Source organism: Camelus bactrianus, chromosome 2 (genome assembly GCF_048773025.1).
Source record: "Camelus bactrianus isolate YW-2024 breed Bactrian camel chromosome 2, ASM4877302v1, whole genome shotgun sequence".
Lineage (NCBI taxonomy): Eukaryota > Metazoa > Chordata > Mammalia > Artiodactyla > Camelidae > Camelus > Camelus bactrianus.
This window is the reverse complement of record NC_133540.1, coordinates 19,129,864-19,152,612: the sequence shown is the minus strand read 5'-3', so window position 1 is coordinate 19,152,612 and position 22,749 is coordinate 19,129,864. Positions and strand designations below refer to the sequence as shown.

General features: G+C 38.7%; 2 long non-coding RNA genes across 2 annotated transcripts; one reads left to right on the top strand and one right to left on the bottom strand.

The window, feature by feature from the left end:
* Window positions 1-1,669: 1,669 nt before the first annotated feature.
* Window positions 1,670-13,347, top strand: LOC141579600 (uncharacterized). Its single transcript, XR_012511319.1, has 3 exons — window positions 1,670-11,267; window positions 11,691-11,868; window positions 13,152-13,347. It is a non-coding gene; the product is annotated as an uncharacterized LOC141579600 (long non-coding RNA).
* A 4,496-nt stretch (window positions 13,348-17,843) lies between these two features.
* LOC141579337 (uncharacterized) lies at window positions 17,844-20,697 on the bottom strand. The gene is made up of 2 exons (XR_012510512.1): window positions 20,568-20,697; window positions 17,844-19,802 (listed from the first exon to the last, which is right to left on the bottom strand). It is a non-coding gene; the product is annotated as an uncharacterized LOC141579337 (long non-coding RNA).
* Between the last annotated feature and the right edge of the window lie 2,052 nt (window positions 20,698-22,749).

The following is a 22,749-nucleotide window of genomic DNA, read 5'->3' as shown; positions in this document are numbered from 1 at the left end:
GGGGTAGAGTATAGCTCAATTGGTAGACCACATGCTTGGCATATACATCCTGGGTTCAATTCCCAGTACCTCCTCTCAAAGTAAATAAGTAAACCTAATTACCTCCCACCCGCTGCCCCCCCCACAAAATACAGAAATTTAAAAAAAAAAAAGATTTCTACTCTTACTGTAGACTCTGGTCTCCTTAAATCTAATATATAACATTGATTTTATATAAAAGTGTCAATATAGTTTTGTATTTATTTAAGCATCAATCATAGCAAAATGATTTCATTAAGCAGCAGTTTTAAAATGATACTGTCTTTTTCCAAGATAACATTTTTGGAGAAGAAACACACAAAGCCTATCTAGTGAAGCAAAAACTGCTTATTGCTTAGCAACTAGTGGGACCTGATATCGCAAAACTTTCGCAGCTCCAAGAAGACCTGGCATTTAGACAATGACATTATTGTTTGAATAGAAGCCATTTATTAAACGATGCTAACTTTTTCCTATTCTGCCTTGATAATTTCCCCTGAATGTCTCTGTAGGATAATTGACAATGTTGTCAACACCAGCTACATGGCCAAACCTTAAAACCTTGAAGTTGGCTGGATGTTATAGCAGGGAATAAAAATATATTCTGAAAAAAATACATATTTCCTGCAAAACAGCAATATTCTAATATATTGATCTTGCAGAACCCTGGAAATACATGTTTGATTTTTAACATGGAAGCTCTTTGTAGAGTGGTAAATTACAATAGAAATATACATGTAATTTGCCAAGGTAAATTACAATATAAATGAAAACACTACAAAAATGGTTTTGAAAAAAAAAATTATTAATATATTTTCAAGACTATTCTCAAATTGTCTTTAAAAATAATACCACTTGCTATTTGTAAAAAAAAAATTTTTAATTATATTCTTGGAATTTTCCTCATTAGACATATAAATATATCTGTCTTTCACAATAAAAACCCATTAACACATTTTTCAACCACCGCAAATTAATGTCTTTTTATTTAAAAAAATTAATACTTAAGGGGTAAAATTTGTCTTAGTTTTTTTACCTGTAAGATTTCTGGGCACAAAGACTTGTTTGGTGGCCAGAGAACCCAGCATACACTAAGTACTTAATATATGTTTATTGAATGAGTGAATAAAAGCTATTTTCTAATTGATGAGTTTTAACTGACTTAAAAAATGATTTCCACCCTGTTCAAATTCATCCTAGTACATTACATTGATTTTATTTAAAAGTATCAATATAATTTCATACTTGATAAAATAAAGGCTGTCCCACACTGGGGTGCCTGGTAAAACTTGGTCTGCTTCACCACAAGAGGTCAACCACCAGAACCATCAGGGATGCAGGGAGAGGGAGGGGGTGGGGGAGGGGAGGAGAAGGAGAGGAGGGGTTGACAAAGGTGAAGGGCTTACCCTCCCCCTGATGGGGTCCTCCCAGTCCCTTTGGTCTGGCCTGGCAGGACATGGCAGGTCTGGGGCTGCCAGATGCTCTGGGCAGGGAAGGGGCTGGAGAGGGGCTCTCAGAGGCCTGCCCTCCAGAGCGATGAGCACGCAGCTCCCAGCCTGTCTGTCTGCAGGGCTCCTTGGTCCGGGACCTCCTCCTAGCAGTTTGCTTGTGCGCAGCCCTGATGTCCATCCTTGGGGCTGGCAGAGACCAGTTTGCTGGGAAGGGGTGCAGACTCAGGGCCCTCCTCCTTGCTTTCCCTATGACAGTTTTACATAGTCGCTTCTTTTTCTAAAGTAGGCTGTCTGTTACGGCCTCGGGTGTCTGTGAGAGTAACTGCTGAAAGGAGGAATCAAAGCCTTGCACACTGATCTCCCGCAGGGTTGCAGCTATTGGAGGAGTGGTCTCTGTGCTGTTTGCCCTTTAACCTCTCCAACCCTGTGAATTCCAAGTGGACGCAGTGTCTGTCTGAGGTCAGGGGCCTTCTTCACAGCTGCCTTTGCATTCCGATCCTTTCTGGAGTCTTGGGAAAGCAATGGCGAGGAAATGCATTGTGTTTTACATTATCTGTCCAGAGATCGACCAAACAAACAAACATTGATTACCACTGGACAGATTCTGATAAAGCTCTCTTCCTGCCCATCATTCCTCCCTGATTCTGGGTATTTTTAGCCAGTGCCAAATTAGCACTGCAGCAAAGCTGGGTAACAGGCCTGTATGAAGCCAGTGCTGAGAAATAACACACACTGAAAGCATTCGACTGGCAACAGATCAATTATTTCAACACTTTTCTTTTACTTGTAAGAATGCAAGCAATCTTAGGCATGAGTCAGCATTTTTAGAATCCTTGTTACAATAAGCTTCTTTCACTAATAGTCTCAATTAAAAAATTAAAACTATGTGGAGAAGAATTAGCAGGACAACAAGCCTCACTTCACCTTAATCATGAACAGGAATGCACTGCTTTTCCTCCCAAGGGATACAGAAATGCGGTGGGTGAGATCATTACATTTACTCTGAATTAAAAAGAAATTTGAGGAAGTGAAATATGAAAGAGATATTTTGGGGATAAAAGAACTTAGAGATGTAATCTGGTGATTACTCAACTGTTCTTATTCTGCAGATGAGGAAATTTAAGCCCAGAAATATTTATTTCGCAAGAAGTTCCCACACAAGAGACCAGGCAATACATCTGAAAACAGAGTTAACAGTTAACTTTCTGCAACACATTTACCAAAGAGAAGATGTGCAAAAGATAGCCACTGGCTAAACTGATGCCACAAACCCGTGGTCAAAGGCAAAGAACTTCACTCAAACACTGGCAGTTCTTCCTGCAGCAGAATTAGCAAAGTATCAGGGTTCCAGATCCATCAGTGATGAGACGATGTGTCCAGGGGAAAGTCTTCTAACTGGTCCTCAGCAGTAATAAATAATAGATGTTCCGTCAGGAAAAAACAAATGACTCTTTGACCTTGATTGGCCAATTTTTAACATCTTGCAAAACAGACTATTATTCTCTCTTGCTCTCTGTCTCCATCTCACGATGCACATATATACACACACACATTGTTACAATTTTTTTTTATCTGAACCACTTGAGAATAGGCTGCATATGCCATGCTCCTTTGTCTGTTACTGCTACTGTATGTATTTCCTAAGAACAAGGATACTCTCTTACATAACCATGGTACAGTTTTGGAAATTCAGAAAAAGTTAACATTTCAATCGAATCTACATTTTTCTCTTGTAACCAATTACATCACAGTTTCAGATTTATTCTTCTTTTGATTGTTTTCACAAAAATAAGCTGATATATACATGTTTTCTTATTTCCCTAAATAGGATTGTTTTGTACAATATTAAACCTACACAAATAAAACACAAAACCAAATTTGAAGTCATTTGTAGATTTTGAGATATTTTTTATTCTTTCCGATGTCTCTGCCCTTACCTCTTTCCTTCCTTTTCCCTCATTGCTTAAAAGCATCCTCACAGGAGCCAAACTTGATTTCCCAAGGAAATCGTGCTGTTGGCAGTAAGGAATCATTATGAGCGTCCAAATAGAGAATTAATATTACCAAATCTAAGACTGTGGCAGCTGCGTGAAGGAGGAACCAAAAGGGGGAGACCAGAGAGATTGGAAGACCAAGTAAGAAGTTACTGTGATTTTCCAGGGAAGAGATGCTGAAAGTCTGAAATCAGATCATGGCTAGAGGAGCAGGAAGTGGTGGGAGATGGCCCCTGTTTGACTTGAAGGATGAGTGGGGAAAGGTGAGGGCACTACAGAGCTGTATACCCTTGGAGAGTGATACTGCTGTCATCCAAACTTGGAAAAGAGAAGGTGTTGTTTCAGGGGAGGGAGCAATGGTTTGGTGGTGAACCTGGTGAGTTTGAAAGGTTGGCATTCTAGCCATGTGGAGAGGGTCCCAGCACAGTGCGATAACATACAAGCATATGGAATATCACTCAGCCATGAAATAGGATGAAATCATGCCATTGGCAGTGACATGGATGGACCTAGAGATTATCATACTAAGCGAAGTAAGTCAGAGAAAGACAAATACCATATGATATCACTTACATGAAGAACCTAAAAAAAGACACAAATTAACTTACGAAACAGAAACAGACTCACAGACATGGAAAACATTTATGGTTACCAAAGGTGAAGGGGGAAAAGATAAATTAGGAATTTGGGATTAGTAGACACACACTACTATGTATAAAACAGATAAAAAACAAGGACCTATTGTATATCACAGGGAACTATCTTCACTACCTTGTAATAACCCATAATGGAAAAGAATCTTAAAAGGAATGTATGTGTGTATATACGTATGACTGAATCACTTTGCTGTACACTTGAGACGTTGTAAATCAACTGTGCTTCAGAACAAATTAAATAGACCCACATGCAGAAAACTCAAGGTGCTGAACTGGGTGTTGGGGAATGGTTTGCTCTAGAATTTCATTTCATTTCATTCTCTTGTTTCCTTTCAGAGTCGCCTTCTCTGCTTTGCGCGCCTGCAGGTAGGGCAGCAGTGAGCAAGTGTGACGCTCTTTGTTTCCTTATGGTTAATCCAGGAAGCGAGGTCAAAGCATCGTGTCCACATAGTCACACAGAACTGCTTAACAGTCTACCAAGAGCCTTTATAAAGCCCAGGGTCTACCAAAGGCATTTTGTAATGGTGCATCATGGTGTTTGTAAAGAACTCTGACTAGTGAATTTTTCTCATTTTCTCCCTGCAGAACCAGAGGGGATATCTGATGTTGTGTGTGGGAGTGAACACAGAGTGGTGTCCAACTCCCACCCCTGTTTATGAAAACACACACACAAACACACACACACACACACACAAACACATGAGCAGGTGTGTGCACACTTTTCTGGAAAGAGCTCAAACTTCTATTGTTACCGAACTTCTTTCCATGGTACAGAGATTTTGTTTTTCTGTCCATATTAGTCTCCCGTTGTACATGGAGAGGAAATGTTTTCTCTTGTTTCTAGCAAATAGTCATGCACGGAAAATGCAAAGCCTTGTTTGAAAGAGAAAGAACTCTCTATTCACAGGGAGAGAGGGCAGCTTTTGTGGAAGTTCTCAGTGCTCTGACTGCTCCCTCCTCCCGTCTGTTCAGCCACTTTTACTGACATAAAGGGCAGTATTGGTGCCTGGTCAGTGCCTAGACAGGCTCCATGAGTACGTAAAAAGGAACCCCGTGCAGGATACTGAGTTAGGAATGGTGCCAAGCATGTCCCGTTTTAGGTATTCTGATGAAGATGAGCATGTTTCCATGACAACCCTCTGTTCCCTTCGACCAGCACGAGGAGTGGAGTTTCTGGGAAGCCAGAGGTCCCAGAAGCCCTGTGCCCTCGTGGCCATCCTGACGCCAGCCCTCATCACTTGCCTTCACCGCCTCTTTGCCATTTTTAACTCCACCGAATGGCTTGGCTTGAGCTCAGTGGGTAACATAAGCTTTGAGAGGTACCAGCCCTGCTCATCACGATGATAACACTTATTTTAATTATTATACTATATTTGACTTTTACATTAACCTGGTGCCCATCAGTTCTCTTTTTTGTTTTTGCCAAAGAAGGGTTATCAATTTCTGGTCTCCCGTAGGAGAAACAGATGCTTCCTGAGTAGTAAGGTCCAGCCTCGTCGCCAGGACACGCGGACTTGGACTATACCTGTCACACATACTTTGGTATCATGTGCCTGCATTTTCCTTATTTCTTTCCCATTGGACCAGCGTAGTTTCTGCTCTCGATGATGAACATTTAAGCATTCCTGCCTCTTGATCTTCTTTTGTGTCTTCATCCCTCTTCCTCTCCACACATCCCTGTAATATATTCCCCAACTCTCTCCAACTATTTGTGTTTCTGAATTTTCAAAATTTCACTGAGACACGTTTTGCCATCATCCCTCCCTTTTGTAACGTCTTCTCTTACTCGGAGCTTGACGACTGCGTACGAGCTGTGCTATTTATTGGACGACTGTACTGTCTCCTTTTCTATGTCTGCGTCTTGATGTTCTAAATCAATGCTGTGGGTAGAATAATGATCAAAGCCTTGAGCTTTAGAGCTTGTCAGACTTCGGGTCGAACCCTTGCTCCTCTGCTAACTGGCTTTCACACCCTAAGGTTACTTAATCTCCTTCAAGCTGCAGTCTCCTCATCTGTAAAATGAGTGCAATCATCATCAGAGCCATAAGGTAGTCACGGGGATTAAGTGGGATAATATATGTAAGAAATTTAGAACAGAGACTGCAAATTGGACCAGATGATTGCGCAAAACTACTTTCTGACTGTTTTTTTTAAGAAACTGTCAAATCTACAAATCAGTCAGTCAAACGTGGCTATAGTGTTTGACAAAGAACCACCGTACACCAAGGGGGGAACTTACCAGGCTGTATGCTTCATACGACTGTTTCAGAGCAGAAGCCCTTTCCGTGGAAGACTCATAGTGGCATTAATAAACATGGTTTCCTCTTTTTTCACTCTCCCAGCTCCCTCCTAGTCGTTAGGAATAAATCCCCAAATTTTGGCAAACTGAACATGTCAGCCGGGGTGGTAGGTATACACCCATGCCATTGCCCCTTTGTGCAAAAGGCAAAAGGAGCTGAAAGTAAGTTTGACCTTTCTCCCACTGGAAGATTGAGGCCCCATGTTTTCCAGGATGGGCAGGAGGGCCTCCTTGACTACCCTTAGGGAGGCAGCTGTGAGCCGTCCCCAGCTCTCTCCAGGATGTACAGAGGTGAAGTAGAGAGATTGCTGAGGGTCCCCCTCTACCGCCCGGGGCCAGTCTCATGCTTGCCAGCCTTGTCTTTTTGTTTGTTTGTTTTTTTGTTTGTTTTTTAAACATGCCTTATTTCTTCTCTCCTTAAAACTTCTTAGAGAAATTGCGGTAAAATTTCTTGACCACGTTTCCAAATAGCTCAATTAAAAATGCATGAAAAGCCAACAGGTATGTGAAAAAATGTTTAACATCACTGGTCATCAGGGAAATGCAAATTAAAACCATAATGGGTTATCAACTTTCAGCTGTCAGAATGGCTATCATCAAAAAGACAATAAATAACAAGCGTTGGTGAGGATGTGGAAAAAAGGGAACCCTTGTGGGACTATAAATTGGTACAGCCACTGTGGGAAACAGTATGGACGTTTCCTCAAAAAACTAAAAAGACAACATCCATTGATCTGGCCCTTCCACTTCTAGGAATACATCCAAAGACAACACAAACGCTAACTTGAAAATGTATCTGCATCCCAACACTCCCAGCAGTAACATTTACCATCACCAGCAAGAGAACTGGGATTCTGTAAAGTATTTGCTGAAACACTGTGGGTTTTCTTTTTTTTTTTCGTGCGATCTTCACAATAGATCAAAAAATAAATTGAGAAAGAAAAGAATAAATTAATCCATGGGTTCTATCATCTATAATCAATGTGTGTCTGAGGGGAGATGTTGGTTAACAAACAGTAACACAGAGGTGTCAAGTCATACCAGACGGGGGCGTCCATGGGGTCACAAAAAGCACATGGCCGATGAGATTTGGGATTTCCAATTATTATTTACTTCTCCCTAACCCTTTATGAATTTATCCTCTCTATCACAGAGATCAGGGGTAGGCAAGCTACCCCACATGCAAACTTAAGCCAGCCTGCCTCCTCTTTGGTAAATAAAGTTTTATTTTTATTTATTTATTTAATCGAAGCACACTCAGTTTACAATGTTGTGTCAGTTCCTGGTGTACAGCACCGTCTTTCAGTCATACATATACCTACATATATTCCTTTTCATATTCTTTTTCAGAAGTTACTGCAAGATAGTGAATATAGTTCCTTGTGCTATACATTATAAACTTATTGTTTATCTATTTTATATATAATAATTAGTCTCTGCAAATCTTGAACTCCCAGTTTATCCCTTCCCATCCCCCTTCCTCCCCAGTAACCATAAGATTGTTTACTATGTCTGTGAGTCTGTTTTTGCCTTATAGGTAAGTTCATTAGTGTCTCCTTTTTTCTATTTTTCAATTCCACATACGAGGTGATAATCATATGGTGTTTTTCTTTCTCTTTCTGGCTTAAATAAAGTTTTATTTGAATGCAGCCACACCCACTGGTTTACCTGTTACCCAGGGCTGCGTTTGGACTACAGCAGCAGAGCTGGGTACTGGTGGCAGGGACCAGGTGGCTAAAAATCTAAATATTTCCTACCTGCTCCTTTTACAGGAAAAGCTTAGGATGCCTGAACTCAATCACACAGTTAAAAATCAAACCAACAACACTACAGCTTGCCTCTCCTCTCCTCCATGTGGAAGGCAAATCCATCCTGTTTATCTGGCTCTGTTTTAATATTTATTGTTTTCCTTACGTGCAAAAGTTGGGAATAACATTGTGTTTTCAGCTTATCTACCTAAACATATGGGACTATTTCCTTTGGAAAATGTTACCAAAGTTAATGGTATTGAGTGTTTTCCTAAATTCTGTAAATCACATCACGTTTGTTATTATCCAAGTTAGCAATTGCTTCTGCAATTATTAAACAAGGAAATATTTGAATATCTTCCTAATGTTTTAAGATTAAATAAAATGTTAAATTTTTAGCTGAATATTTAATCTTTCTAATACTTTTGATTCTTTGGGAGCCAGATATGGGGAGATAAAAATCTGCACCAGATTTGTTCTCCATTTTTCTTTTCTGATTCTCTCCTGCTCATTTCCTTAGAGCACATATTGTTTTCAGCAACATCACACGTTCAAAATAAGTCAATGTCGAGTTCCTGAGTAAAGGAAGTCTTTGATGTCTTTGCTAATTATAGATTCTGCTTAGAGATGCAAAATATATTTACAATGTTTTGTAGGGTTGTTGAAAGATAGAATTGCCCCAATCAGTTAAGTGAGGTGTATAGAGAGATTTAGGAAAGAAATTGTCTTCAATTCAATGATTTGGAGCTTTTTGAGTGCAAGTTGATGGTAGTGAATCTGGGAGCAATGAGTAATGGCATATCAAGGACAATTTAAGGGAATGGCTTTTGAGATTAAAGATCTAAAAAAAAGTACTCAGGAGAGAGACAAGATTTGGAATTGGTTCTCACACCGGGAAGGTACTTTCCTGTGGCAGCTTCCCAACACATCTGTAGACGGATGCACTCAGCACTGTCAGGGGGAATTCTTTGAAGGATACTTGGCTATTTAAAATAGAAATGCTGGTGTTTGTCCTAAAAGGGATTGTTACCGTCCTACTAATTATCCTGACTTCTGAATGAAATGCTGACTCATCAAAGGCATAGTTTTACTTCAAAGGACTGTGATACAGTAAATATAAAAACATGGAATTGTGGGGATGGATAAAGCTAGCTGTGTTTGCGTGTAAAACAAATTTTAAATAAAGCATGGACATGTTTTAGACTTTCTGGTTTCATAGCAGTCCTGCTTCTGTAATTCTCCTTGGTCACCTTAATCAAAAAAATCACAAATATTTAGTTTGTACTTTTAGCAGTAATTTAGCCTATGATAAAGGTAGACAAATCATTGTTGATTTCAAAGAAGACAATTGTTTTATTGGTGTAAGTTTTCCTTAACAGTGCATTCATTTATTTGTTTGAATTGGTAATGCAAATAGACGACAAAAGTTAAAATAAATGATATACTGTAAAATGTAAATATCCCATCCCACCACTGTCTGTTGGCTATCTATTTATCTTTCCTGGAAGCAATCACTTTCTGTTTTTTTCCTGTGTCCTCCCGAGTTGGTCTGTGTATATGCAAGCATTGACTTATATATTCTTTTTTAAAAAGCAAATAATACTGTGCTCTTCACACAATGTGGAACTTTGTTATGTTGCCTTAACAGTAAACATTTGAGATTATTTTCCATCAGCACTTCATTATTTTTAACAGGTGCATAATATTCCATGACATGTAAGTACCATAATATTTTTAGCCACATCCCACACCAAGGTTTTAATTTTCAGACATTTTGTTTGACTTTGTGTGTGTATGTGTGTCTGTGTAAGTATGTGGCGGGGTTGTGTGTGTGAGTAGGGGGCTCAAATACAGAGGTTATATTGTTCAGCTCACTGTGCTTTGGTGTAGTTTTAGGTTTATAGCAAAATTGAGGGGGAAGATGCAGAGATTTTCCATATACTCCTTACCTGCGTAATGCACAACCTCCATTATTCTCAGCATCTCCCACCAGAGTGGTACATTCGTTACATTTGGCGAATGTCCATCAACACATCATTATCACCCAGCATCCATAGTTCACATCAGGTTCCCTCTTAATCTCATATACTTTATGGGTTTGAACGGATACAATGATGTGCGTTCATCATTACTGTATCATAGAGAGTATTTTCACTGCCCTAAAATCCCCTGTGTTCCATCTGTGCATTTCTCCCTCTCACCACAGCCCCTGGCAGCCACTGATCTTTTACTGTCTCCATAGCTTTGCTTTTTCCAGAATGTCGTATAGTTTGGAGTCAAAGTGTGTAGCCTTTTCAGATTGGCTTCTTTCACTTAGTAATATGCATTTAAGTTTCCACCATGTCTTTTCATGGCTTCAGAGCTCATTTCTTTTTGGTTCTGGATAATATTCCATTGTCTGTTGTACCACAGACAATCCATTCACCTCCTGAAGGACATCTTGGTTGCTTTCAAGTCTTAGAAATGATAAATAAAGCTGCTATAAACATGTGTAGGTGTTTTGGACTTACGTTTTCAACTCCTTTGGGTGAATACCAAGGAATCTGTTTCTAGATTACAGTAACAGTATGCTTATTTTTGTTAAAAAAAAAATTGAAAACTGTTCCATTTTGGCTGTATGTACCATTTTGGATTCTCGCCAGCAATAAATGTTGAGTTCTTGTTGCTCCACAATCTGCCCAGCATTTGCTGTTGTCAGTGTTCTGGATTGTGGCCATTCTGGTAAGTTTGTAGTGGAATCTCGTTGTTGTTTTAATCTGCATTTCCCTGGTGACATAGGATGGAAAATGTCTTTTCATATGCTTATTTGCCAACTGTATATCTTCTTTGGTGAGATGTCTGTTAAGGATTTTAGCCCAATTTTTAACTGGGCTGTTGTTGGGTTTTAAGAGTTCTTTGTATATTTTGGATAACAGTTCTTTATCAGATACATCTTTTGCAAATATTTTCTTCCAGTTTATGGCTTGTCTTCTCATTCTCTTGACATTGTCTTTTGTAGAGCAGAAGTTTTTAATTTTAATGAAGACCATCTTATCCTATACATCTTCATGGACCATGCCTTTGATGTTACATTCTTATTAATCTTTAGTATGAAATTTAAGGTCAGTGTGTCTAGTTCCAAAAAAAAATCATTATTGTTTTTTGCTATTGTAATCTTGAAAACTCTAAGTTGAAGAGAATGAACATCTTACAATGTGAAGTTTTCCTTTTTACTAATAACTTGTGCTTTACAATTGTTCAAACCTCTTTGTATCCTTTAATAGCATTTAAATTTTTATTTAAAAAACCAGGTTTATTAAGGTATAAATCACCTATGGTAAAATTCACCCCTTTCTAATGTACAATTTTATGAATTTTGACAAATGCATATAGTCATGTATCCAAAATCAAAAATCAAGGCATAGAACATTTTCATCACCCTAACAAGTTCCCTTTTACCTCCTTTATAGTCAGGCATTTTCTCCACCCCAAGTGCCTGGAAACCACTGACCTATTTTTTTGCCTCTAATATTTTGCTTTTGCAGATTGACACATCAGTGGGATAATAGCTGTAAGAGTAGCTTGGCAATTCATCTCCACAAAAAAAAGAGTATAAAACTGAACAATATTGTCAAAAACAATCATTTAAAGGCACCGGAAATTGACCAAAAGCAAATGACAATTTGAGAAGTATTAATTCCAAAAAACCAGTCAGAGCTTTGGGTAAGAACAGTAGGATTCTCTGTCCATCTCCCTGGGACTGCTCACACTGCTAGCCCCTGCTTGAATGGCAAGAACTCTGGTTTCACAGGTTGGGGCTGGGTGCAAAAATCTGTGGCTTTATAGTCAAAGGGGGAAGATTGGCTCGATTTCAATTTAGGGTAGGAGGCAAAACGCCCTGCTTTGCTGATTAACAGTGGTGATGAACTCAGTTGGGAATGGTCAGGAAGTACATTCCAGCCAGACGTTTCAAGGGGAGAATTCTGGAAATGAGGGAGCCACAGAAGTTCTGAGAAAAGCTGTTCTCATGCCCACTGGCTGATTTAGACCCATGCATGTACAGAAGAGGGCTAAGAGCCCAGCAAAACAAAAAAACAAGCAAACAAAAAGTAAGCCTGGAGAGACTTGAGAACCAGCTACAACTTTGAATGCATTTCTCAAACCACAGGCAGCTAGATTGGCAGAGGGTAGAAGCCTCATGTGTTTGAGCTGTTTGAACAAAACCTTTGCTCAAAGCATTAGCTGACCTCTTACGCAGATACACAAGGCAACACCTAGGAAGCCAAGTTGAAAAATAAACATAAGGATGGAAAACCTTAGCAGAGACATCTGACTGTGTACCACAGAGCAGGTAGATTCTACAGTTTAGATCCAGGCAAGAATAAAAAAAAAGAATGGCTCCAGAGTTGCTGCAATAAATTATCTAAAATGTACACTGTCAAACAAAACTTCTGGACATACAGTGAAACAGCGAAGTGTGGCTCATTCATGTTCAGTTCCAGGAGCAGAAGCTGTCAGTAGAAACTGACTCTGAATGGGTCCATTGGCCAGATTTAGCTAAGACTGAAACACAGCCATTATGCATATGTTCAAAGAATTAAGGGAAACACTTTGAAGAAGAAAAGTAAATTAAGGTGACAGTGAGATAATAATTCTAGAGTCAATAATTACAGCAACTGGAAAGAGGGGATCAGGAGCAGACTTGAGACATCAGAAGAAAGAATCACTGTGAATGGGAGTTAGATCAGTAAAAAAAAAAGTTAGCCAATAAACAATAGAAAAAAGATTGAAGAACAACAAAGAGACAATGCCAGGGGTTCCAACTATGAATCCCAACTGTCTCCTTTCTCCACCTAGAAGACAGACAAAGAAACAGAAAAAGAATTTGAAGAAATAATGGCTAAAACTTGCCAAATTTAATGAAAGATAGAATCCTGCAGATCTCAGAAGCTCATGAAAACTAAGTAAGATAAACACTTATTTTATTTTTATTTTCTTTATTTTAGGTACAATTTTTCTTATATTTAATATTTTCTTTATTTTTTTATGATAAAAAAAGAACAACACTTCTATACACTGTCAAACTGCTGAAAGCCAAACACAAAGAGAAAATCGTCACAGCAGCAGAACAAAAATGATTTGTGATAGTATGATTAACAACTGGCTTCTTCGAGGAAACAATGGAGACCGAGAGGCAGGATGGAATGACATATTCAGAGTGTTGATGAAGAGAAATAAAGTTAATGAAGAATTAAACATTCTGTGTGTGTATTATGCATAAAACTAAAAGTCAACAGAGAATGTAACATGGTAAGCTAATCATGCTTGTTCATCACAAAGGAAGGCAGTAAATCAGGAATAAAAAAGGTATAAGATGTAGAAAAAAGAGCAAAATGTAAATCAAACCCTAACAGTAATTGCCTTAAATGTAAATCTAAACATTCCAATCAAAAGGCAGGGATTGCCAAAGTGAATAAGAAAGCTTTCTATTAGAGAAATTATTTGTATTTGATGAAATAAATAATTGAAAGTAAAAGATGATAAAAAGATATTCCATTCAAACTGCCACTATAAATAACCTGAAGTAGCTATATTAATATCAAAATAAATTTTAAGACAAGAAATATTGCTAGAGACAGAAAGGGACATTTCCTATTGATAAAAGTATCCAATACATCATGGAGATTTAGCAACTGTAAATGCACTTAAACAGAGTTCCTAAATATATTAAGAAAAATATGACATAATCATAAGGGAAAGAGACAACTCAACTATTCTAGTTGGAGATTTCAGTACTCCTCTTGCCATAATTGACCAGGCAATCAGAGGGAAAAAAACAAAAAGGATACAGAGACTTGAATGACCCTATCACTCAACTTGACCTGACATATAGATGGCTTTTCACTCAACAGCCGAATCCACATTTTCACTGCACGTGGCTCATTCTCCAGAGTAGATCCTAGGCCAGGACATAAAACAGTTTTTAATCATTTCAAATGGATTGAAATCATACTAGTATATTTGCCAACCACAACAGAACTGACTTGGAAATAAACAACAGAAAGACGTCTGTGGTTAGAGGAAGATTTATAACTTTAAGCACTTACAGCAGAAAGGAAGAAAGATCTAAAATCAATAATCTCAGCTTTCACTGTAAGAAGCTAGAAAAATCAGAGCAGCAAATCCAATGCCAATAAGAGGAAGATGGAAGCAACAAAATCAGGGTGGAAATCAACCAAAGAGTAGAGAGAAACGTGGAGAAAATCAATGAAGCTAAAAGTTAGTGCTTTGTAAAGATCAACACAGTCAATAGATATTTTGCTAGACTGATAAGAATAAAAGGGGGTGGAGACGAAACTGAAGCAGAAAAAGGAGAGTCAAACGTTAGACGTTGGCTTTGATCTCACCTCTGCTGGATATAGACAGCAAACGATGGAACTCCCAAGACAATCTGGGAACCTGAGATTGGAATCCAGTTTATCTTGGGACGCTAGGTGATGTTCTAACAGATACTCCCTGTGCTGCAATGACGTGGAAGCAGTTGAAGGAGAGGGCTTGACACAGCCCCTGCCTCCTGCAGCACCAAAGGGAGAAAAGCATCCAAACGTTCTCCACACCACTAACAAAAGTTGGGAACTTGGCTAAGAAACACTTAGCAAGACGATCCTCTGGGTTTAATGAGAGACCCAAGAAGAATGCTTTTCCCTTGAGAAAGACTGAGCCCATATGTTTTAATCTGTTAGACTGCAAAGGCAGGAATATTACACTAATTAATAAAGTTCTACTTGTTTTCCAGGGAGCGCTGTGATTTAGCAAGTGGACTATTTATCATTAGGCAAACAGATTAAAGCACACGCTCTTGGATCCTGGAGGTGGGACACTGGCAAAGCCACCCTACCTCTTGGAACCTCCTCATCTATAACATAGTGTTAATCGCTCTCTACTTGCACCGAATTCTACCAAACAATAAGGTTGCTTTGATGCATGAATGATATGAAATATGTGAAAAGTGCTTTGTAATTGTTCAAAGCCCTGCAAACTATTTCTCTCTATATATTAACTGTTATCCATTTGTGGGCAAGGGGCCTTTTTCTAATTTTTCTACTTGACTTTTACTCTAGTGTGCAATTTTTGAAAGTCTTTCAAGCTATTACAAAAATGTATTGTTTTAGAGTTTCTTTGTGAAAAAAAAAAATAAGCTGAGGGCTTGTTCACTTTGTGAAGTCCTGTGATATTTTATTTTCTCCTAAGTTTCTGCTAGACCCAACCCATGAGATGGAAGTCCACCCTTTTCTGAAACTTACAATTGGTTTTTCCAGAGCTACCATGATGGACTCTATTTTCTCTTCAAAATTTTCTTCCAGGTAATTCATACTGAAATATAAATGTTTGAAAGTAGCTTTGGGAGAGAGCTCTGCCAGGAATGTGGGTGAGATGGAGAGAGGGTTTGGGAATTAGTAGAGATCAAAGTTTTCACACCTACTTTATCCAACCCCCAGATATTCTGAGTCAGTAGTTCGGGATGGGGACTGGACATCTGTATTTTTAAATAGTCTTTTAAAACATTGATGGACACTCTTACTTAGAACTTCTCATCTGAGGGATAAAGTATTCTAGACTGCCAGGCATCAATAGGTCAGTGCATGTGAGGGTCTGGAAGGACATCCTGGCCTGCTTGGTATCCTTTAGACACACCACTGACCTCTTTGCTTACTGCCCATGTGACCCGTCAGCACACAGAGCTCCCTCTGACGTCTGAGGGGCTCTGAAATAACACAGGCAGACCTGTTATCATAGAAAAAAAATAGAAGCCTGTAGAGCAATAGAAGTACAGCATGCCAAATTTTTTATTGTATGTTCTTTGTCTCCAACTGCATATTTATTTATCTTGGTAAAATTGCTAATGTTGACAAGCAGTCAACATAAGGAATATAATTCAAGGTGAGCTATATTTTCATCACTTGTTGAATTATACTATAACCTATTACTTCATTTTCAGAGTTAGATTCGACAGGTACATGGCTGAGCAACTTCGGTTCATGTTTATCACAACTTTAGGTCCTAAAAATGTCTTTACCTTAACTAGTATTTTGTTCCTGAACAAATTATTGGAAATAGGAACACATTTAATTTATTGTAATTATCCTGAAGATGGGAAATTTGTGGAATAGGAGGAAATATCTTTGAAAATATTTTAATTTCTTACAGGATTTGAAGATAACTCTTAGGAAAGAGTTACCGTGTAAGTGATATATACTTTTACCATATAAATTAGCAGCCAAATGTGTCATATTTTCGTATTCTTTTATTGATGTAAAGTTCCTATGGTGTTAGAAAGCCACAGCGCTCAGCAGCTGAGTCTCTCATCCATGTGGATGTGAGAGTTGATTTTGCCTGGAGGTGACAGCAGAGGTCATCGGCTTTGAGTGAAATATGATACTGTTTTTTAAGTCTCTAGAAGACCTAGGTTTGGGAAGCACCATTTATTAAATAAGGGTTTTTGCTTTAAAAAAAAATTTAATAGTGTCAGTTATCCTTTATAGAACACACATTTATTAACTGGCTTCTAAGTGCCAGACGCTGTTCCAGATATTTTTACATCCATTATTTCAATAATTTCAGAGATGTGATGTGGTAGATTAAAAAAACTAACAGACAATATTAGCCTCTCTTCTTTGGAAGTAACGCAATGTAGCATCATGATGCTTGAGTCTAAGGAAACGGCTTCTGCACCTCCTGTTTTAAAATGACAGGCCCGGTCATATTCCTTCTCTGAAACATCACCAGAATTGTTGTGTTGTTGGTCTGGGAGGCAATGAGGAAAGGAGGTGAAGAGAGGACAGAATTAGTCTATTTTCTTATTATGGACCTTCTATTCTGTGCGATATGAAGTCACCAGGAATGACTTAAAATATCCCAAGTCTGTCGGAGAGTTGGGAGGGACAGTTTTGCCATGTTGTGAGGAAACGGGGTCCCATTCCAGGTCTTAGATGCCTGGAATGTGAATGTGTTGGATGACCTTCAAGTTCCCTGCTCCCAATGGAGTTTAAAGCAGGTACCATGAGATCTTCTCGGGGTTGGGGCTCAGGGTGGGATTCTTTTAAAGTCCCTTACGAGGTCTCTGTGATGCATTTGGTGCTAGGGTATTGGGGGAAAGTTTTTTCTGAACATATATTTTTTTAACTTATAGTAGAATGACACATAATATGTCAAAACTCTTAAAAATCCTGCATTCTTCCTCAGAGCCAAAATCTCAGAGTATCATTGCAAAACTTCCTCTGGAATCCCAGGGCCCTTGGTGGGATTGATTCATAGAACATTCTCAATGAGGGAGGAAACCCTTTCCCAGGAGCTGGTGTGGGAACCGGAGTCAGGAAAGTTCGGTCTGGACTTGATGTCTGTTCTTACTCACTTTTCTGAGATTGAAAAAAGAAAAAAGCCTACTTAGATACTAATAGATACTAAGAAAAAACAAAAAACCACACTCCTTTGCTCCCTCGTGCATCATAAATGAAAGGTCTAATATAAAGAAGACACTTTAGTAATAGAGCATTTGGTCCAAACATCAACTTAGAGAATTAAAATATAATGTGCTTTAAAATTTAATCTCTGATAATGTAACAGAGGCCTCAAGAGGTTAAATACATTATTCCGAATTACCTATTTGGAATAGCTAAATACATACCTAGCCAATTGCATTCTTTTTTTAAAATATATTTTTATTGAAGTCTAGTCAGTTCACAATGTTGTGTCAATTTCTGGCGTACAGCACAATGCTTCAGTCCTACATGAACATACATAGATTCGTTTTCATATTACTTTTCACCATAAATTACTACAGGGTATTGAATCTAATTTGCTGTGCTATACAGTATGAACTTGTTGTTTATCTAGAAGGGATAAATTGGAATTTTGAGATTTGCAGATACTAATGTATGTCAAACGAATAAGCAGCAAGCTCATACTGCATTCTAATTTTTGAGAATGATTTAGAGTTTGAACAGTCTTCTTTTCAGATTTTGGCAACTGTATGACAGCGTTTGTGTGCGGCGCCCAATTTCTTCTGTCGTTCTGAACCTTGTGCTGAAAGGCGGGGTTTATGTCCTTTTCTGAAAGAACAGAATGCAGGTCTCTGTCTTCCTTGTCTAGTCGCCCTCACAGCACAAGGTCCATGATCTTTCCACAACGCACACCAAATATCCCCTTTCTATATTTTTAGTTTGAGCTAAATTGTTGTAAAATTAGAGAGAAGGTTCAGATTAATATCCAGAGTGTCTTTATTACTCCCAAATTGAATAGCTTTTATGTGCAAAAGCATACTTGTGTGATTTGAAACGTTGCTCTGTTTTAATCAGCTCACAGCACTTGTTCATCAACAGGTGGATCTTTCTGTTGCCCGAGAGCAGGTCCAATTAGATCTGAGTAAAGGCGTCTTAAAACACTGAACTGAGGGATAGCACGCATGCAGACATAAAGAAGAGAACTCAGTCACCCTACTCTTCTACAGTCACTCCAGGGCGTGGTTTATGTAGTAATTAAGTAAGAGTGGAAGTAAACACTGAAAAAGTTTGACATGGATGCAGGGATCAGAGTGTCTACCACTTAGGGATGGGGTCACAGGGCTCTGTTTTTTCAAGCTTTCTCCCTGCAAATGACACCCACTCCTCCACTCCCACGTCATTGGCTGACACAAATCACATGACTGTGGCCAACTTCAAGGGACCATGAAGCCCCGTTTTACCACATGACTGAGGAGGGAGAGCAGAAACGATGCTGGGATACTGGTGTCAAATACCGAGGTTCTATTCTCCATCCTGAGTGAAAATATACCTCCTCCTTTTTGTGGGGAAACAGAACTCCCCAGATTTCTCAGTGCCCCTGTGGAAAGCTGCAGCCTTCTGAGACAAGGAAACGTACAGGACGTAAAGATAGGCAATGTTTGGTTTTTTTTCCTGGAAGCCTTTTACCCTGCATGTATTAGGAGAATCAGACCTGTGGCAATTTGGACTCTGTCCCTAGGTTAAGTCCCAAGGTGCCAGAAAGACTGGAAAACTCTCCTCCCAGCTGTTTACATTCCAAATCCTATGAAGCCCAGAACTTGGCAGCTTCTCTAGGTCCCAGAAGCAGGAGACATTCAGTGTTTATCTGGCCCTTGGAAAGATGTATTTGCATTCCAGAAGTTCAGGGTGAGAATCCAGGATTCTTGCCATTACTTCCCAAAAGAGCAAAAGTTATTATTCTTTCTTAATCCTCTCTTTTCAAAAGGGTCGGCAGATAGCTGTCTCTCTACTGGATGCAGAGAAAATGCACTATTCCCTGTTCCTTTGGAGATGTAGAAGTTTGTGCGGGTAGGACATTTTCCCCGACTTTCCTCCAGTCACCCTTGGGGTAAGAATCCAGCTGTGAGGGACCACAATGGCATTATTTGCTTTTTAAGTGAAAAATAGTTGTCTGTCTTTGATACAGAATACCTCCTTCTCGTTTGCACATGCAGGATAAAATTTATAAAGGTCAATATTAACAATCCAACACTTCTCTAAGGGAACCCAGACACAGCATCAAGCGCCAGCGCCTGGTAAGTGCCTGGTCTCCACCTCCCAGGGTGATGCGGGGGTGCGGGGGTTTCTCCATGAAGTCCAGGTGTGGCCCATCTTGACCTGGAGATTTACAATGGTAATAGTTATTTGCCTGGATAGACTCAGTCTACGGTGACCGATCAGGTTCAGGATAAGCACAATGAACACTGGGTGGGGAAGGAGGGGAACGGGGGTCCCATGGCCAAGCTGTCCATCCATTGGTGACATCCTGCTGGACCACAAATCCAGCGCCCTCGACCCTCCCACCCCTCACTCAACCACGTTCTGTGGTCTGAATGTTAATGCCTGCCTCCCCTATGTATCTACGTGCACTCTGGACAGCGAGCTCTCTGTAGAATAGACTTTCACGCCTCTGCAGCTGGAGCCTTCCCCATCCATCGCTGGATCTACTTAACAGTTAATTAAATATGAATGTGTGTGATTAAAGCTCAGTGAGGAACTAACTACTCAGCAAAACTTACCCCGAGCAAAGATTCACAGCCGGGATGATGGACCCATGCAATCTCCCACCTTCTCAACAATGTCTCATTTTTCACCCTTTGAATCTTTCTAATGGCATTATACTGCCTGAAATTTACTTCTGGCATTATGGGTAAAATTTTTAGTATTAGTAATAAAAATCCAATAATTCTGGTCCCTACATACATGGAAAATGAAACACATTTCTCATACACTCTTAAAGAGTCCCGTGAAAAAATGAGGCTGAAATAAATCAAACACACAGCCAAGCTGAACAGAAATACAAGTCTGGGAAATTAGTTCGGAAAATTGAAATCAAGTCTTTTTTTGATTGAAAACTCTAAATTGAGGAATAGTGCTACTCACCTCAAATTTTCTTTTGCATGAAGAATTTAATGAACTTGTACACTCCGTGGGTATATATATATGTTTGAACAGTATCTCAATAATTACACCATATGTATTCATAAAAGGCTCTAATGCTTCTTGCTTGATACAGCGTTACTCAAAGAATTTCTGTTGGCACTCAGATGAAATGTTTTCTGATAAGACAACAAATGTCGTATTTAAAATTAACCTTAAATAAAAATAGAAGGTGTGAACACGAAAGTCACATGGAATTTATTCTTCTCTCCTTCCCTTATCTGTCTTTTTAACTTCCTCCTTTCTGTCCTTCCTTGCATTTGTTTATGGAAGAGACAAATTTTATTCTAACACATTCATGCTCTCAACATACAGTCATTGAAAGCCTACTACGCAGTATATCTATTCTATAATATTCTGAGGTTTGGCAAAATATTTTATATGTATTGAATTTAAAAAGGTTTTTTTTTTTTTTTTTGAGTTTGTAGTGCATTTGTGAAGTTTAAAAATCCAAGTGACATATACAAAGAGATGCAGTTAGATATCTAGTCATTGTCCCTGTCCCTGGCCACCCTGAGTCGACTGAATTCCCTTAGAGAACCAGGTTTTATGTGTTCCTGTGTAAACTTCCAGTGTTTATGTAAATACAGGCAAATGTAAATATATATCATTACCTTCCTAAACAAATGGTGTGACACTGTTATGTACGTTGACTATGTGTTTTGTCTGCTTGTTTGTGTTGTTTTATTTTGTTTTTGTTTTATTCACTTAACTATGTATCCTGGAGAATTTTCCATATCAAGGTATAAAAAAGTCTTCAATTTTTTTTCTTTTTTCTGTTTTATTAAGTAGAATTATTATAGTTTGACTGCACATATACATTATATTGCATGTAAAAACGTCTTCAACTGAAAACAAATTACATATGTAACAACACCATAGTCTGTTTAATCCAGTCCCCTTTAGATGGACATGACTAATTGTCACTGGTTCATTTGCTGGCAGAAAAGTACTGCAAGAAAATAACTGTCTGCATAAAAATCATTTAGGTGCTTCTGCAGGGTAATTTCCCATAAGGATTTTTGCCAGATAAAAGCTTTTTAATTTTGTTCAGCTTTATCAAATTGCTCTCTGTATAGGATGTGGTATTTTATAATCCCACCAGAAATGATTGAAAATGTTGTTTTTTTCATACAACTTCACCAACAGAGTATATTGTCAAACATTTTGAATTTTGACCAGTATTAATACAGGCAAAACACGTTATTGTATTTTATTAGGGTTTATTTTTCGTGAATGAGGTTGCACATTTTTTTATTTCTCAGGGAATATTTTTATTTGATTGTCAAAGAATCATGCACATCTTTGCTTATTTTTCTGTTGAGTTGTTGGCTTTTGTCTGAATTCCTAGGTATTAGTGTATTGGGAAGATTACAGATTGCCTGCAACAAAGTTTCTTTATATTTTTAAGTTTGACACTTGTCTTTCTTTTGATCACTTTGTGATTAGTTTTTTCTTATAATGGCATTTAAAAGAAACTCCCTGATAATTTTATCACTTACTTTAATGATTTCTACACTTTACGTGAGGGTCAGAAAAGTTTCCTTCTCCACACTAATGTTATAAAAAAAAATGCATCTGTGTTTATTTTTCATACCTTTATTTCCCTTTTCTTAACATAGTTGCAATATCATGCAGATGTGAACTGGAGGATTTCCAGACAGTGTTTTAGTTTAACCACAATTTGTAAAAAGCCAAAGGTCAAGAACTGCCTTGCTGTCAAAGGGCAGATTCTGGACGTGGCATTCCTGATACAATGTCACATTTGTAATTTCAACACCAGATCTTACTTCATGAACGTCTTCCCGCCCTCTGATGAAACTTACAAAAAATTTAGCAATTCTTTTGTTATTCCCTGAGAATGAACATAATAGTTCAGGCTGATGAAGTTACTGCCATAGGGCCCTATTGATAGAGAATGTGACTCCTGTCCATGTAGGGTCACATTCCTTCCATTCCAAAGACATGTGTGGCCCTCCTTCCCCACAAAAGAGAGCTTTTCCTCAGTTCCTCACATTTCATTGTACTTGTGTAAGTGGGCACATCTATTATGCACAGTGAGGGCTCAGGAAGACAGGCTGTCAGGGAAAAATGAAGCCCCCAGATGCCATGCAAGACGTATGTG